The sequence below is a fragment of the Eretmochelys imbricata genome, chromosome 4, assembly GCF_965152235.1.
Source record: "Eretmochelys imbricata isolate rEreImb1 chromosome 4, rEreImb1.hap1, whole genome shotgun sequence".
Classification (NCBI taxonomy): Eukaryota; Metazoa; Chordata; order Testudines; family Cheloniidae; genus Eretmochelys; species Eretmochelys imbricata.
In genome coordinates, this window is record NC_135575.1 from 35,257,011 (window position 1) to 35,276,996 (window position 19,986).

Sequence of the window (19,986 nt, forward strand, 5' to 3'; positions counted from 1 at the left end):
GAGGCTGTAAATCCTCCATCAAAAGCTAACGAGACATTTCCAACAGCCACAAATAATAAAGAGGAGAAACGGCGACCCAATTGCTTGCTAAGAGCGGAGCAAGAGAAAATGGGGGGGGGGGGGGAGAAGAGAGAAAGAATTACAAATGGAAACTAAAAACCTACCCCCCTCCCCAAAATACTGTCAAGTTCGTAAAGTAGAAGGTCCGCCTGGAATAAGTTTGTGAAGAAAGTTAACGCCCAGCAGGGAGTCCGCCACCTTTCCCACCCTGTCTACAAATGTACATTGAAAACACAGCTTTCTAATTTGCTTCCATTCAAAATAGATCATGGCAAATCTCTGGGAAGCAGAGAGAAGGCAGCGAGATATGTGGAGGGGGGAGTAGGCGGGATTGCGTGAGAAGAGCCTGCTACTGAGAGCCTCCCCTTAAATAGGCAGAGGGCGGGGTATGGGGAGCAGAGGGGCGGGGCGGCAGCTCCCTTTGATGTCCCGTCGGCTGCCTCTTTCATCCTCTCCCCCTCTGCCCCCCATCCCCTTTCTGGCCCCTTTGTGTGACTAAATTTGGCAAGAACATGGAGACGCGCCAGGCTTTCCACGTGTGCTCTGAGCTCCCAGCTGAGCAGGGAAGGGTTCTCTTCCGGGTAAGGAGACAGAAAGAAAGATCAAAGAGTTTGTGGAGTTGGATCTGAAATGTGCACTGAAAATAAAAAATCAAGCCTTGGACGCATTCCAACCCTGAGCAGCCTGAGTGAGACACACACACAGAGGAAGGAGCGTTGAGCACGTGGGGTAAAATAGAAGAAATCAGAGGGGAAGAGTTATTTCCCCCCCCCTCCCCGATTTTTTATGGAGGTTTTGCAATTATTTTTTTAAGGAAAATCTCACGTGTATACTTACCATTTTGTGCAGCCAAATGGCTTCAACTAGAAGTATTATTTTAACAGAAATGCGTCTTGCTCTTTTCTCCAGATGTGACAATCGGACCGACAGTGCTGATGAGTGAGCTTTGTTATGACTCACTGCAAAATTTGTCATCAGAGGAGTGAAGTACTTTACTAAACAAACAAAGAAAAACAACAATCCTCCCCACCCCCTCCAAGTTTAATCCACAATGAGGGAGGGAGGGAGTTTTGGCAGGTCTGCTGTAATGTTTAGAAATATGCTGTGTAGTGACAAAACATACAACAGTGTGTTCTTACCAAGTGAAAATATTTATAGACATATGAGTGAGCTACTGCCGGTATGCTCTGAAAGTCAAAAGCCTAAGGCAGACTTCACTGTTGGAATCGCAATCAGTGCCCCTCCGATAATACTATATAAAAAAATCCAACTCGGCAGACTTAAAATAGGGTCTAATGAACAGATTTTAAAAACATTGCTGATACAGAACATACCATTTTTGTATTTGTATAATTATTAACCGTGAGGTGTATTTGCAGTATAGCTACAAAGTTGGAACGAGAGAACCAGCATTGAAACATTAATTGTCACAGCCTGGTGTTTGTTTCTCTGTAAACTTGCCACTTACTAAACTGTGTCAACATTCTGAGATAAAGCTGTCTCTGCTTTTCCTGTATTTTATGTTTGCTGTCTTTGCCCCACTGGGATTAAAAAGAAAAGAAAAAGAAAGAAAAAGGATGCTAGAGTCTAAACTAGCAGTTGAGCTTTTCTTTTTTTAAAAAGGCTACCTGATTGAATGAACATGCTTCCCCAGTCTTTGTTCTCCACTGTATTTAGATAACATCTTGATTTATACGAAAGTTTAGTGTATAGGCTAAATCCTGAAGTTCCTGCTCAGGCAAGTCCCAAATGACAGGCGGCTTGGGTTAAATAAGGACTGAATAAAGGATTTATAATAACTAATTAATCCTTTGTACTTATAAAGTATTATTCAGCATTTGGTTTCCGACAATTATTTCAGCACAATGGGTCCTTCTAAACTGACCAGCCCTTAGTTACACAATCACTAGCAACACAAACTTATGTACAATGTTACCATTACAAGGCAAAACTTCAAAGAGTGCAAAAATTCTTGAAAGGTTTCAATTGTTGGATACCCAACTCAAGACACTTAAAGGTGCGGAGCACCTGCTATTCCGATTGACTCACTTCACTAGGAGTTGTGGGTGCTCAGTACCTCTGAAAATAAGTCCAAGGTGCCTTAAAGCAGGCACCTTTCTCTCTGTAATCTGATGTACCATCTCTAAAATGGGAATATTCTCTCCCTAATGGGGATTTGTGAGGATAAATTCATATGTGTGTGTGAGATGCTCATGTACTACATTATGATATACTACAGTCAAGAGCACCATAGGAAAGCCTATAAATAATGAATTTGGATGGCCATTCTAGAGAGTCTGTTTTAAGGATGTCTCCTTTAACAATGCAGGTATCCCTCTGCTTTTTCTAGCACTGGGTACAAGACCAACACTTCTTGCCTAAACACAAAAGTGCTACTAACAGATCCATACTGACTGCAATGTAAAAGGAAGACAACAAGTATCATGCTAATCCAGCTGTTACTTTTGATCACAAATAAATGTAAATGTCAGCTGCAATAATTACAGTCTCCCTTTACTCTTTTTAGTCTATAAAGGAAGTTTTAGTGAAAGGTACCAGGTTGACAGCACTGTAACCCAACCAAAATGCTTTGTTTATCCACAGGTCAGGTACAGCATGGGCAATGGCTGTACAACCGCCCACCCAGAGCCTATCAATTATCTTCATTCTTGACATAAAAGGACCACTTCCAGAGGTGAGGGGGTAGTTCAGTCTTTGGCCTCTTTGCTGAGACAGAGGTACTAACTAGTGCTAAGGTGACACCTATTTATGAGGCACTGGACTGTGACCACCCAGCCCATTTCCCATAGGTTTCTGAGCTGTCATCAGACTGGAACAACTTTCAGTCACTGCTGATGTGGGCCAGATTTGAATGAGTGACCTAGAGTTGACAGGCTATATCTCAATCCTGAATCATGCAGTTCCCAAACCTTTGATTTCAGCTGCAAATGGTTTGAACTCAGATAATGAGGAAGTTACATGTTGCAGATTCAAAGTGTTTCATCAGTGGGGTGTCTGGTACATAAAATGATGCCATCCCATTTGGGTGGTTAAATTGAAGCACACAGAAAAGTGATGTTACTGGAACTCATTACAAATGCAGAATTTCTTATGGAGTTTCCATTAAGTTACTAAAAGGGGCTAAATCCTGAAGTTTTGACTCAGTCCTCACTCAAGCAAAAGTCTTATTTAAGTCAATGGGTTGCTGAGTAAGGATCATGTAATAACTTCTGTACTTGCCCCATAATTTGGCCTTCACAAATTTGTTCTTTGAGAACAAGAAATATAGAATGAAATAATCTTATGGTTTTTTTCAAACTCAGCTGTCATAAGAGTCTTTATAAAATAAACAATGTTATTTAAAGTAAAAGGGCACTTCAGTTATATATCTAGCAGCAGTATCAAAGGCCAAGAGTATTTTGGAAGTGGTCATGTATAATACATATCAGATTAGGATGTTGTTTAATTATTATTTATTTATTATTAGTAGTAGTATCATACACATCCAGCTTTTCAGTTCTGGGATGCCATCAGTGTTCTTAACTCAGAATGACAGTACATAAAGTGCTGTTTTTTCTTAACTAAATCCCCTTGAGATGAAGTGGGTTTTATGGGATTTTAATGGGCAATTTCAATTATTTGTTTTTACTTGAGAAATTTTCTTTAGATGAAGATGTTGGTGGCCTAGAGCGCATGAATACTTTAAAAATAATTTTAAAATTAAAACAGTTAACATTCTGGGGAGCTCCCTGGAATTATTTCTGTGTCAGAGAGATGAGAGTCAAGCTGTGCAATATTGTCTCATTTAAGAAACAAATCGATTGCAGGTTTAACAAAATAGAATTGTGATGTCAGAGGCAAACTACCCACCATATTTCCCCTTTATTCTCTATTATCTTCTTTTCCAAAGTACAGCTCTTCTTCTGTTTTGTTATTTAACCTTCACACAGAACGCATAAGAAATGGTGTGGTTTGTTCAAATAAACTCTGTCACAGGAGCTAATTTTGCTGACTCATGCTGATGTAAAGTATTAGGACTGCATGGATACAGAATGGTTTCTGCTGACTCACCACAGCAGGTGACTCCTATTCACTCCAACCCAGGTGTATAAAAGAGGAATGAGGCCCATTCTCTAAAGGGTACAGAATTAGTGGCCATTCCAGACATTCAGGTACAGGTGAATGCTTAGGCTGAGGTTTATGTTTTGCTTTCCTTAATACAATAATAAAGGCAAGCCCTGTGAAAAGGACAATGATTCACTGGTTGTTCAGTGTTTTCAGATCCTGCTGAGGACTCTATCTGATTACACACTCCTAAAATATGTGCTACTTGGAAAACATTTAGGCCCCTTTGAAAATTCTATCTGTAATTACCCTCACATAAGGTAAAATGGGCAATATAAGACACTGCACTTAGACCTTCCATTTGAAGAAGGGTGTTTCATTTCCAAAATAGCAACTTTGTCAGGTGATGCTGAAGTTTTTTAGAGTGAAATTCTGCCCTTGAATAGTTTGATGTTGTGCATGGACCAGTGTGGGGACTGGAGGTAATGGAATTCTCCCTTTCAATGAGCTAGGACAGTGGATACCTAAGCAGCAGGTACATGGCTAAACTTCCAAAGGGACCTAAAATCAAGCTCCATTTGCACATGTACAGCTTTGCAATCATAAATATTTGTGCACACATCTTTGAGTATTACCACTTGCATGCACTAGTGACAATGCTCAAAATGCCTATGCAAGTGCTGTTGTGCACACCCCAATGGAGGTCACCTTCTGAAAATGTTATGTATTGTTATTTACATAGTGCCAAAAGTATGCTAGTTTCCCTACAGGCACATAATCCTTATAAAATACCTCTTTGCGTGGTACATTCTCATGTTTCTCATGTTGAGGCTCCTCACCAGTTAATACGCAGAACTCTCTGTATATCACTGTTTTCCCTTACCTGAAAGGGTGACTTGCTACCATCTCCATTGATTGAGGAAATCTGTGATAGTAATTTTTAACTTGTTTTTAAATAACATTATTTCCCTGTGCTCTAACAAAATATTGCTAGTAGGAGAGGTCTGGTAGCTTCAGACAAGGTTCTTTGAAAGAGGTGGGAGGGGGTGAGTAGGAATGGGCAACTTTCCAGTGGCAGCTGTGTACTGAAGGCATGAGAATGTGGGAGTCTTCTGCTTGTTTAGTAAGACAGTTAAGCAATGCAATGAATGTTTGCTCCAAGTGCATGACTCCTATATATTTTTTTAATTCTTTGACCGCTGTCTGACCAAGTCCATTTCACAAATGCAGCTGGAGATAGAAGGGGAGGATCTGTGGGCTATGCCACAGAATTGTCTTTATTGTAAGAAGAGCATTTTCCCGAGGAAAGTTTTTAAAACAAATAATATGGAAATGTCTCTTCCACCCCCACCCCACCCCATCCCACTTATGAGACATTCAGAGGTTTATTTTATTGTGAAGTTGAGCCTCCTACTTCCTGGTGAAGTAACTGACACTGAAGGTATGAAGGTTCATAAATTAATAGTAACAGATGTATGCCAGCAGAATCCAGTGTTGTTTGCTAAAGAAATATGCCAGAAGAATACAATTGGAAGGGTATTGTAGAAGTCTGTGGTATAGTTTTAGAGGGTCCTTATTAAAATACCATAACTGCATGGTTTAGGAGCCTGATAATAAAAACATGCAGCTTGATAGTGACTGAAATACAAAGTATATCAGAATAATGGTAAGTTTTCTCTTAAAAACACAATGAAAGAAAAATCTGAGTTGAGGCTGAAAACTTCACCTTTAATTCAGTCCTGTTACGCATAGGCATTGTATAATTTGTCAAGAAGACCTGTTTTAAGTAGAAAATATACTATTCCTACTGCTGAGTGATTAAGTATTCCAAAATCACTCCCTAAGAATCAGGAAAATGAGGGAGTGTGGGCAGAATTATTTAATACAAAAAAGAGTGACTGAGTTGTTAGAGAAGGAGACTGAAACAATACAATATGCTCTTGAGAAAACAATTTTAGGCTAAATTCTACAGACATTAATCAGGAGTTTTGCCTGAGTAAAGACTGAACATTTAGAAATTGAAAAAAGAGAGAATATGAATTTAGCGAGAATGCAGGAACCGAGGTGGAGCTGTATTATTGAGTCTAGTGTCCCAAAATTCCTTACACTACATGCGTCTGACTTTCAGAGCTGCTGAGCATCTACACTTTCTATTGACTTCAGCTGGAGTTGTGGCTGTTCAATATTTATGTAAATCAGTCCCCATATTTGTATCAGTCGTTGTGGAATTTCCTAGAGGGGCAAAAATACTGCAGTGCCTACTCCTAGACTCAACAAATATTTAATATTGGGGTGGGGTTGCTATGATTGTTTTAAACTTTAAAATCTCCATGAAATTTGCAACCACTGAATGTAGTTGTACTGTGCTGAAGTGCAGTCAGGAGCAAGTTGCTCAGAGAGGTCCATACTGTTGCAACAAAGGTAAATTAGTGCCTCATTAGTAACTAGGAAATGACAAAAATAATGAGGAGTCCTGGTGGCACCTTGGAGACTAACCCATTTATTCAGGCATAAGCTTTCATGGGCTAAAACCCACTTCATCAGATGCCTGGAGTGAAAAATACAGTAAGAAGAATATATATTATAGCACATAAAAACACGGCAGAAAATGACACAGATACTTCTGGGCATAGTGGACAAGATTTTCAAAAGTGATTAGTGTTTTTGGGTGCCTCAATTTTTGGATGCCCAACCTGAGAAAACTTTTAAAAGAGCCTGATTTTGAGAGGGTAGGTCCTTGTCACTTTCTGAAAATCAACCCCTTTAAGATATCTCAGGTTGGGTACCCAAAACTGAGGTATCCAGATTCACCAGTCACTTTTGAAAATCTTGATCAGTGATACCTATATTGCATTTACTGTTTAAAGGGCCTTCAGAACAAATCATGTTTTAATGCCTAGTAGTCTAATACTGCTAACCTTCGTCATCTTAGCCAAAAGAAATATTATAATAATTGGGGTCCACTAGGCCTACTCCAACTGTGAATTCAATTATTAAAAAATGTGTGAAAGTTCATAAAATGTTACATTAACCTATGACAATCTTTAACTCCCTGGGTCCCTTTAATTTCATCAAGAGTAACACAACAGAAGAACCTATAAAAAAATGGAACATATAGAAAACAATATAAGTATCTTACGCAATTTAAAGATCAGACAACTTGCAGTCTTATCTGAGTTAAAATGAGATTTAATACATAAATTAAGACGACCATATTTTTCCCCCAAAATATTTGAGTTTACAATGTACCATCAATCACTAATTACAATGACTGAGCCTCAAGCAATAATGATGATTAATACCAGCTGATGTGCATGTGCCACTATTATGTTGATAATGAAATTAAACACTCCCTGTATCTAGCTCTCCTATCTATGAACTCAGTTCTGCAATTCTAACTCAGCCAAGACTCCTGTTCGTATCAATATGTTTGGGTTGATGATCACCCAAACAATATTTCTAATTAAAAAAATATACGTTCTGGAGTTTAAAAAAACCTACATCTCTGTATAAATACCATCAATGTTACAAGGGATTTATGTTCCTTTAAGGAAGATAACATTTGGCATGAATACAGGCAGGCTGATACTGTGCCTTAAAATAGTATGCTATTAAAGGTTGTTTCATGAAACATTCACCATGAAGACAAAGCTAACCCACAATAAAAAGAGAAGGCAATTTTTTTGCAGGAGATTTAGTTTCACTTTTTATATAATATTTTAGGTTTCTGCAAAGCATTTTTTTGTTTTAATGCAAGCCGATTTCACAATACTTTGAGCTATTTTCTTTTCCTCCTGTGAACCCCAAGTTTAGCTCAGATACAGACGTCAAATTCACCAGATTATTTTGCATTAGAAGAGTTTTATCTTTAGCAAGAGCAATTAAAACAAAGGGGCTTCAGGCCAAAGTGCTAGAGCTGCATAAGGATAGTGAAAAATGTAGATTAAACTATATATTAATTATTGGATTCCCTACTGGGAGCTATGAATAGTTAATTCTTTAATTTATGTTGCGTTTTTAAGGTAGTTTATAATTCAGTAAAAACCACCGCATTAGGAGTTTTTGCATGGGGATTTTAGAGTGAGGCTGTTTTAGACAAGTTATTTATACTCTGGAAAAAAGCTCCGATGCACCAGGTATACAGGTATCCATAATTTTTATGGGTTCTTTGCTTTTAGATGCAATGTTTTCTGCAACTCTGACAGACTTGTGCTGAGTAACTTTTATTTTAAAAAGTTCTTGGACTTCTGCCTGTTTTTATTTCATTTAGCTGAATTTGTGGTTAAAGAATTCTGACAACTGTGGGATGGTCTTCCAGTTCCTCACTCCTAGCCTCACCTGTGGTGTTTGCTATGTGGATGCTAATTTATTAACATATTTGGATAGGGTCAGTAGTGTGCAAGGTGCTATACAGATAGGGCCCAAATCCTGGGGTAGTTAGGGGCCTAAAACCTTTGAGGATAGGATACTGCCCTAGACCTCTGCCCCAAAGAGTTTACAGTCTGCAAGAAGCTTGCCTCCTGGAACCAATAACTAATCTGCTTAAGTTAGTCTGATTTGGGGAAATGAAATTATCCTTCTGTTGTATCTGGAGTTCTCACAGATGAGGATGAGAGCGAACTGAATGCTGACGGTGTTCTGAATGTGACAGATCAGTACACCACTCCACACTGCCATGTGTGAGTCAAGGGCCATGAGATGAGGATGTTAGTGGATTCTGTTTCACCTTCTTCAAATGATATTAAATCCAAATAGTACAGGACCTGTCCTGCAAACTGAGGAGACACCACAACCAGGAATTGTCTCTGACTTTCCAGAAGGTTTCACCAATACCATAGGTGCTGGAAAAAAGTTCAAGCACAAGATCCAGCTAAAAAACTGTGTAGTGCCTGTACACCATAAAATGTGAAACATACCAATTGCACAGAGACAGTTACTCAAGGAGGAGGTTCTGAATCTATACGAAGCAGATATCCTTGAACCTGTTGATTCATCAGAATGCGTTTCTCCTGTCATTCTCACCAGGAAATGTAATGGTGCTATCTGCATGTGTGTGGACTTGAGAGATCTAAACTCCAACATTGTTGTGGATTGTCAGCCTCTACCCAATATCAGTGGAGTGCTTTTCACCTTGAAGGAGGCAAGAGTCTTTACTATACTTGATTTATGCTCAGCTTAACACCTGATCCCCTTAATGGAAAAATCCTTCAAGTACACAGCTTTCATCACACCAGAAGGTTTCTGCCAATTCAAACAGATACCTTTTGGTATCTGCAGCATCCATATTCCAAAGAATGATGCTTTGGAGAGACAGAGGGAATCGCTTACGTTCAGGATGACGTTCTAGTCTATGGAAAAGATGAATCTGAACATGATGTCATCTTAAAATAGGTTATAGAAAAACTTCAACGACCTGGACTTATCAGCAAGAAGATATATCAATTCCGTGTTGACTCAGTGACATATCTAGGACATACAATCTTTCAGAACAGTATACACGAAAATGAGACCTAGTGAAAGTCATTTCTGATGCACCAGAGCCTGACAACAGAATAAACTTTTATCTGTCTTGTGATTGTGCAAGTACCATTCAAAGATTATAAGTGATTTGCTATGAAAGTAGTTCCTTTGTGTCATCTCCTAAAAGAGGAAGTCAGGTTTGAATGGGATGAAGCATGCAAGAACAGTTCAATGAGATAAAACAAGCAATTTCCAACAACCTGGCTCTTAGCCCTTTTGATTCTGAGAAGCAAACAATTGTCACAACATATGCATGTGAGTATGATCTTGGTGCTGTCTTGACTCGGCAAAAAAAAGGAAAAGAAGTCACTACTGCATTCACCTCCAGAGCCTTAACTGATCGAGAAAAATCCTATTCTGCCATTGAGAAAGAAGCTCTGTCATGCGTCTGGGCAGTAAGACACTTCAGAACTTATCTGTGAGGTAGGAGATTTAATGTCTGATCACAAACCTTTCAGCTTTATTGACCACATGCAGTTCTGGACATGCAACTCCAAGAATTGCCAAATGGGCCACCAAATGAATGGACTTTGATTTCCACTCAGTTCACCTTACAAGTGCCAAGAACACTACTGCAGATTGTCTGTCTCACCTGCCCAGACCTTATCAAGAGGGTGCCATAGACATAGAGAAAGATGATGAAAAGATTGCCATTGCACAGATCTCTGCTACAACTCAAGGAGTGATCACAGAGTCTCAGAGTAGGCAAGAACTGAGAGAAGACGAGGTACTTTAGAACCTAAACACTTGCATAGTCCATGGTTGGCCTTACAAGCCAGTGACACCAGAACACTAGCAGTCATGTAGACATATATCACATTATCTCTCTTTAAAATGAATTAATTTTGAGAGTTGACTGTCTTGTTGTGTCTACACTTCTGTGAGAATGATTAAATCACCTGGCACATGAAGGACATCTGGGAATGAGTCTAACCAAAAGATAACTAAGACAAGACTTCTGGTGGCCAGGGATGGACAAGTAGGTTGAGGAAATAAGAATATCAAGGCTTGTGCTAGTAGTGATAAGTCTCAGAAAACCTTCAGCATCCCTCTCACACCAGTTGACTATCCCAACTATCCCTGGGAGAAACTGGCTCTTGACATAATGGGATCATTTGAAGATCAGCCTGTTACACAAAGATTTGCCATAGTAATGATAAACTATCTTTCAAAGTGGCTGGAAGTTACATTCACTGGTGATTAAGTTCATGTATCGGTCTTCGACACAGAAGGCTTTGCCCAGAAATTGATAACTGTCAATGGAATGCAATTCACCTCTGCTGAAATGCAGCACTGCCTCATTTGCAATGTCATCAAGCACAAAACAGTTTCTTTATACCATCCGAGAGAATGAGCAGACTGGTGAAAGAAAGTTTGCCACTTACCAGCTTGCAGCAAGACCATGCAAAGAAGCGTTATGTGAAACACTATTTGCTTACAGGACCACTCCACACTCCACAACAGGAGTATCACCCTTTATACTATTAGAAGGACTCAAGGCCAATACATAACTTATTACCTTTCAAGGGCTTACACCTTCTACTTTTTCAACCAAGCCTTCCAATGAAACTATTTGTGGACATGTTAAGAACAAACAGAAGATATACAGACAGTATGTACGTCGTAAGAAAGGTACTAAAGCTTACAAATTTAAAATTGGAGATTTTGTTTGTGTGAAGCTGTCATACTGAGTCAAAAAGGATGTTCAAGATATTCATGTCCTTTGTGGATAACAGAAATCCAAGGAGATTCTGCTGTAATAATAAATGGAAAGAGATGGAATATTTCAAGATTGTCCACAGTTCTTCAGCCAGCAGTTGAAGAAAAGAATGCTGATTTCTGTCTTGGACCAGAGAACATTGATGCCACTGTTCTATTGTCTTGGGGGAGGCTATGAATTAGCTGGCTGGAGGGCTGACTCACAAGAAATACACCACTGTGGAGCCAAAGTTGCTGTTGGTAGGGGACACTAGATGAGAAGACCCTGGAATGCCGGGCACTGCCATGAAGAGACATGCAAGTGGCGAGTCACTCTTGACATCATAGCGCCAGTGGGTGTTGCAAGTGCTCAGCATCTGTCAGAATTCATTCCTGTGTCCTTAGAAGCAATAAGAGGGTTACAATCAAGGACAGGAACTGATCCTGCTCCACTGAAGGCAGTGGGAATTTTGTTACCGATTTCAGTGGGGTCAGAAGCAGTGCAGTTAAGAGCCACATTTTGCATTCTTCTCTCCTTTCTTAGACAAAACTTCCATATCAATGGGAATCTTGCCCAACTAAATGCAACAGCAGGGTTTTGTCCAAAGTGCCACAAGGGACTTCTTTTTTAAAAAATAAGAAACCAACCAGTGTTGTGCAACAACATCCCTTGCAACAGTAGCAAAACAACTCTCTGTGACAGTTCTGTTCCCATCTGTGGCCAGTCTCCTCTTTGATCCTTTGGTTCACTGTTATGTGAACTGATACAAGAGCAATAAGACAGACACCTGGCTTGCATCACTTGGTGCTACAGCTCAGCCTTATAAAAGTTGCTGCTTTGGGTACTGCTGCTACTGGCCGCCTTCCTGCTTCTTTAATTTTCCATCTTTGAATCCTCACTGTACTATGTAACAATAACAGGTGTTTCTGGGTAAGCTTAGTTCCTCTCTCATGGCCAGATTCTGCTACGTGTACCCATGCAGAATAATACCTGACACTGGAAATAATCCTACTGATATCACTTGAACTACTCTTCAAGTACTGTTCAGTGTGAGTATGAGTGACAGAATCTGTCCCTCAACCACTGTCCTCCTTTAACCAAAGAAAAAGACACACACAAATTTAATCGTTGACAATTAATTGCCTGGTAATTTAAAGGTCCAGTCCTGTAAGGTGTTTAGCATCCTCAGCTCCTGCTTAAGTCAGTGAAAGTTGAGGGGGTGTAGCACTTCATAGCATCTGCCCTAAACTTGCTAAGATTATTTTAAATATTACATTGAAATTTCCTATGCAGCTTCACAAATACTAGGCCACTGTAATTTTGTCATGAACCCCTTAAGAAGTACGGTTGATCTTATCTAGTTTGTAAGCTTCCACTAGGAAGGACACTGAAAGAATTAGTGGGTACGTATTTCAGAGAGTTTAAAATTAATCTTTGCTTATGGTTTTAGGGGCCTAATCATGCTTTTTTGAAGTCTGCTGGATCCCAAGCTATGTCTGTGTGGCCCTGTGCCACCATAAGCTTCTCTTATGCATTATGAATCCATGCTGGTTAGATCTGCAAAGTTAGAGGCCAACTTCTGCCAGCAGACCAACACAAGGTGGCCACAGTGTTAGGTTAAACTAGAAGGAAGACATATCTGCACTCTCCAGAAGTGATCCTGTGTCCTAAAAATTAAAATGTCACACTCAGTGTTCCTTGTGTAAGCTCCTTGAGCAGGGCCATGTCTTCCATGTGTGTGTGTGTATACAGTGACCAGCACAATGGGACCCCAATCCTAATTAGGGCCTTTGGATGCAATGGAAATGCAAAGAATAAATAATAATAGCAAGGTGAAGATCGTTGCAACCAAGACAGTGGCTTAAGAGAATGGATCCTGAAATTCCATAAGGCCAGGTCTTGCTTCCACTGAAGCCAATGGCAAAACTCCTATTGACTTCAACAAAGCAGAATTGGGGTCTTGGACTCCATTCAGACAAAACTCCTATTGAAGTTCCTAATCAGGCTGAAATCAGGATTTAGCCCCTCATCTTTAGGATTATTGAATTTTATCTCTCCATTTTTTTTTCCTATGGTGATGGAAAGCCCAAACGTCCCAGAACAGAAAAGAAAGGTGTGGAGTGCTCCTCCTGCTTTTAAATTAGCATCTGATCAGTAAAGAGAGGAAATAATCCCCACCTTCCAATTTGTGTCTTTGATCTTAAAACTTTTTGTGTGGCGTGCAGCACAGGATCCCGCTGTTCTATTCTATTGCACAGGCCTGATTCTGCCCACCTACATGCGCACTGGTGAACAGTTTGCTCTTGTGCGTAGCCTGTTTGACTACAGCACTACTACTTGTGTGAAGATGTGCTCCCCAGCCTGGGTAAGAGTTGCACAATGAGGCTTGAAGTGTTCATCTGCTTGCTCTCCTTTTAGGCATTCTTCTTACTACTAGAATAACGTGAGCGTGATTGGAGAAACTTGGCCACTGTGCAGCAGCACTCTCATTAATGCAGGATCAGATTTAGCTTGCACGCTCTGTCCCTTGCGCTTACGTGTGCAGCACTCCACGCCTGCTCGACGCAGCAGGTTCAAGTCAACGTGTGCTACTCTGTGTTGTTCTGATTTTTTTTTAAGGCTCTCCTCTGTATTACATTGTTAGCCTAAGAAGAGTGACATATCTCTGGAGATGCCCCGTCTAAGCACCAGCACTCGACGTGCATACCATATGAAAGCACAGGACTAGGGAAATACTTCAAAGAACCTGAATGCACAATACACTTATTTTCAACTGACTTTTCTTTTGAAGAAAGCAAACACAACCAAACTGAGGCGCAATGCGGGCTTTACAGTCTGTTGTTTCCTAATGGGAAAAGAGTGGAAGGGTCTCAAAACCTGGGAGGGCTGCTGATGAACCAGGTGTTTTATTTGTCTTTACGGCTTTATCATGTCTGACGGAGGGCAGTTCAGGTAGCAGCACTGCAATGCACAAAGCTCTAGTAAGGCCATTTTATTTTCAGTTTCCCCTCCTTTCAGATGCAACATTCTGCATCAGTGCAAGGTATTGTGTATGAAAACAGCCCTTTGTGTGGTCAGATTGGGCTACGCAATTAACCACATTCACTCAGCCTAGAAGGGTTTCTGTAGAAAATCTACCATCTGTTTAATATAGTGTGTGTCTGTCTATAGAGAGAGATGATAGTGTGATGTGAAGGATTTATTGGCAGGAATTTGGGAGTTTTATTTTATTTAGACATACACAAACTAAAAAAGGGCACCTAGCCAAGGTTCTAGGCACCCCAACATAATCCCCTTAATCAAATGAAACAGCTAAAAACACACAATTTCTCTTTCTGTTCCCACAAATCTAATTCCCGCCTCAACAGCCCATCTCTTCAGCAGACTTTGCAAATAGAGCCCCCTTGTAGCATATCCTGAGTGTCAATAGACCTGGGCTATTCTGGACTGGGAGGGAAAGTCTGTTCTGAAGCTGCAAATGCTCACAGAAAATGCTATACCAATAGGCTTGTCAAGGTTCCTTCCCCACTCTGAACTCCAGGGTACAGATGTGGGGACCCACATGAAAAACCCCCAAGCTTATTTTTACCAGCTTAGGTTAAAACTTCCCCAAGGTACAAACTATTTTACCTTTTGCCCTTGGACTTTATTGCTGCCACCACCAAGCATCTAATAAATATAGAACAGGGAAAGAGCCCGCCTGGAAATGTCTTTCCCCCCCAAAATCCTCCCAAACCCTACACCCCCTTTCCTGGGGAAGGCTTGATAAAAATCCTCACCAATTTGCATAGGTGAACACAGACCCAAACCCTTGGATCTTAAGAACAATGAAAAAGCAATCAGGTTCTTAAAAGAAGAATTTTAATTGAAGAAAAAGTAAAAGACTCACCTCTGTAAAATCAGGATGGTAAATACCTTCCAGGGTAATCAGATTCAAAACATAGAGAATCCCTCTAGGCAAAACCTTAAGTTACAAAAAGACACAAAAACAGGAATATACATTCCATTCAGCACAACTTATTTTCTCAGCCATTTAAACAAAACTGAATATAACGCATATCTAACTAGACTGCTTATTAGCCCTTTACAGGAGTTCTAACCTGCATTCCTGCTCTGGTCCGGGCAAAAACAACACAGAGAGAGAGAGAGAGAACCCTTTGTTTTCCCCCTCCTCCAGCTTTGAAAGTATCTTGTCTCCTCATTGGTCATTTTGGTCAGGTGCCAGCGAGGTTATCCTGGCTTCTTAACCCTTTACAGGTGAAAGGGTTTTTTCCTCTGGCCAGGAGGGATTTAAAAGCGGTTAGCCTTCCCTTTATATTTATGACATGGCTCCTTCTTTTAAACTTGGTGGGCTGCAGCTCGTGCACCTCTGCTGACCACAGCTGTGACAAGTAGGAAACTCCCAAGCCTTTTAGGGCTTTGTAGGTAGGTCAAAACAAGCACCTTAAATTCAATCTAGAAACATAAGTATTCATGGCAGATCATGGAGCATAGGCGTGTCACTACCAGGAAGCACCACTTAAGTGGGCCACTCCATTCTGCGCCAGCTTAAATTTGTTGGGTTGTTTTAGGCATATCCCCATGTAGAGGGATGTCTGTATTCCTCACAGGTAGCAAAGTTGCTTGTGAGTTGTACAGATTACTCCAAATGAGCATTGATTAAAACCTTTATGCTATACCACACTGTTGGGCATTCTATATAACCAACATATCTTACTGAAAACTCTACTTTAGAGATATTTTGGAGCAGAGGTTTTCAAATGAGGGCTGTCAAGCAATTTTAAAAAATAGTCACAATTAACCACTGTTTTTATCGCCCTGTTAAACAATAATAGAATACCAATTTAAATTAATTATAAATATTTGTGGATGTTTTTCTACATTTTCAAATACAACACAGAATTCAAAGTGTACAGTGCTCACTTTATATTATTATTTTTATTACAAATATTCTCACTGAAAGAGAAACAAAATAAATAGTATTTTTCAATACAAGTACTGTAGTGCAATCTCTTTATCATGAAAGTGAAACTTAAAAATGTAAATTTTTTTTGTTACATAACTGCACTCAAAAACAAAACAAAACAATGTAAAACTTTAGCGCCTACAAGTCAAGGCATAAAGGGGCATACAGATATTTAGCCATGCACACACCTGTTCTCACTTTCAGGTGACATTGGAAATAAGAAATAGGCAGCATTATCTCCCATAAATGTAAACAAACTTGTTTGTCTTAGCGATTGGCTGAACAAGAAGTAGGACTGAGTGCACTTGTAAATTCTCAAGTTTTACATTGTTTTGGTTTTGAGTGCAGTTATGTAACAAAAAAAATCTACATTTGTAATTTGCACTTTCACCATAAAGAAATTGCACTACAGTACTTGTATGAGGTGAAATGAAAAATACTATTTCTTTCGTTTATCTTTTTTACAGTGCAAATATTTGTAAAAAAAAAACTAATATAAAGTGAGCATTGTAAACTTTTTATTCTGTGTTGTAATTGAAATACATATATTTGAAAATGTAGAAAAACATTCAGAAGTATTTCTAATAAATTTAAATGGGCATACTATTATTGTTTAATATTGGCATTAAAACTGCAATTAAGTGACTATTTTTTTAATCTAGTTAATTTGTTTTGCATTAATTGCATACATTAACTGAGATTAATTGACAGCCCTATCTCAAACCTTTCCATAGTATGCACTGTATCTTAATGGAGTATCTTGTGGGCCTTTTCCTTCCATTCAAGATTTCCCAGGCTACTACCCCATATGCAATTTCATAGCATCCCTTGATGAACACAATTAGTGATATGAAAAAGTGCTGTACAGAAAGAACTTAGTGTATTCACTTCTTTTAATGCACTGCACAGCTGGAAACAAATAAGAACCAGCAACTTATCAACCAGCTCCCCATAGAACACCAGTGATCGACAGTTTGGAAACTTCCATTTTACAGAGTTTTTGCAAATGTTATTGGGACTATTTTTTCATATCCCTCCACCTGTATAATCCAAATCCCTTTAGTGTTACAGCTATATGCCAAGGCTCCTTCTCTGATGGTCTGTTCAGTGCTGTGTATTTCTCCAAAACCTGAACTCACTTGTCCAACTTGCTGATCTGCCTGGATAGTGTCACTTGTCTCAAGACAGAAAGGGGATATGATAATGTCATTTAGCTTGCTTTGGAGTGAATCTAAGGAGATGATAGTTGAGTCTGTTCTGTGACGCTGTCTATGGGGTTTTCATCACTGAAGAGAACTGATTTCCTTTTTCTGATGCATAGAGCACTGGAGCAGAGCTCTCTGGGGTGGGCAAAAGACCCATTCCCTCCCATTTTTCTTTGTATTTAGACATGATCTAGCCAGTGGGAAGTTTCTCTGCACTTTTACCTTAATATTTCTGTCTATTTTACTCTCTTTCTCTGCCACCAGAGCTAAGGGTTTTAGGAGTTAAATTCATGCAGAGAGTTGACAGAACTTGACTGCCACCATTGTAGCTAGAATCATTTCACTGACTCTTCCCAAAAACTCTAATGGCACCCCTATACCTGTTAATGTCATAAGAGTGGACAAGAATAGGTCCTGTTTAGGGTTGGGAGAACCTCCACAAACATTTCACAGGTGAGCTTTGTCACCAGGCAACAGACTTTTAGTGTATTCTACTTGGTCGGGTGTGGAATCTCTCCACTCTATCAAGCAGGACATGTTTTTTGGGGTGGGGAAGAGTTCTCAACAGTTTGTAGTTGTAGGCTCAGGAAGCTAGAAACATAACGGGGAAAAATGCTTTTTTTGGTAACTAAAATAAAGTGAGTATCAATGATCATTTAAAAAATCGAATGGTATTCTATTTAAGGGAACTATGACACCATTCTGTTAATACAATACTGGAGGCCACCAGGAGATAGTGTAACGGTTTCTTCATGTATTCTGTTTCCTGGAGGACTTTCTAGGGGCGGGGTTGGGAGTGGGGGGAAATATAGGTAGAATCTATAAGGTAAAATAGTACAGCAGGGATAGCTATTTCTGAAAGAGTAAACCCAATTTTCAAAAATGGTAATAATTGGACAATAGTTTATCCAACTATTACAGTTGAATATTCAAGTCAAGAGTAATTAAGGGCCAGATTTTAATTGATATTTAATTGCAGATAAGCACTCCTGAAAATCCCAGTAGGTGCCTAAGTACCTTCGGCATCTACATGCTTTGAAAATCCCACAAGGCAACAACTTGCAACTTTAGATGCTTAAATACCTTTAAAAATCTGACACTAAATGTATATTTTTTTATGCTTATCTACTGTTGTGAGTATCCAAATATGGAAGATATATGTCCTGTCTAGGAGTTGACAATCAGTTTTTAAATATGGGATCTACTCTGAATAAAGGTGAGTAATACATTTGTCCATCTCATTTGTTCTTTTAGAAATGTCTCTGTATAAAACCATCTGTCTAAAATTTCACACCTTTATAAACTTTGTCCTTTCATAAAAGATGTCTCCCCCTTTTTTCTCTCTCTCTTTTTTTGCACATGTTAAGTAATAATAATCCCCATACAGGATGTTTCCTGGGGAATATTGACTATGAATTGATTGCCCAGGCTGGTAATTAAGATCCGGAAAATGTTTCTGCTCTGAGGTTTATATTGCTCTTTTAAACTAAATGTGTGAAGATACCTGAACACCTTGCACTGACTTTCCTGTATTCCTTGTTTTCCTTTATGATTTTATGGCCTTGTCTATGCTACTGCGTAAGTCGATGTAACTTACGTCGCGCAGGGGTGGAAAAAAATCCACCCCCTCTGAGCGACGTAAGTTGCATTAACTTAAAGCGGGGTCTACACCTCTTGTTGAAGTGGAGTAATTACGTTGAGGGTGGAGCGCTCTCCCGTCAACATAGTGTGTCTTCAGCAGGTACACTACATCGATGCAGTTGCGCCGATGTAGCATGGTAGTGAAGACAAGTCTTATGTATGTTATGCTGTTAATGTGGCTGTGTAGAGAATTGCTGCCTGAATGATTCACGTTTGTTTTTAACTTGACTTCACACTGAAGTATGCAGGGCTGTTGTAGCTGTGTCAGTCCCAGGATATTTGAGAGAAAAGGCCAGTGAGCCAAATATCAGGGGATAGCTGTGTTAGTCTGATTCCACAAAAACAACAAGGAGTCTGGTGGCACCTGAAAGACTAACAGATTTATTTGGGCATAAACTTTTATGGGTAAAATACCACTTCAGATGCATGGAGTGAAAATTACAGATGCAGGCATTATATAATGACACATGAAGGGAAGGGAGTTACCTCACAAGTGGAGAACCAGTGTTGACAGGGCCAATTCAATCAGGGTGGATGTAGTCCACTCCCAATAATAGATGAGGAGGTGTTAATTCCAGGAGAGGTAATATCTTTTATTGGACCAACTTCTGCTGGTGAGAGATTCAAGCTTTTGAGCTACACAGGGCTCTCTTTCAGGTCTTGAAAAGGACAGGTACTGAGAATGTCACAGATAAATACAAGATCAAACAAATAGTTTAGCATAAGTAGTTAGCACATATTTTAAAGGACAGTTCAAGGTGAAGTGGGCTGTTAACACCATGTTCATAGAACAAAAAGGGAGGTTAGTGGGCTACAGATTGTTGTAATAA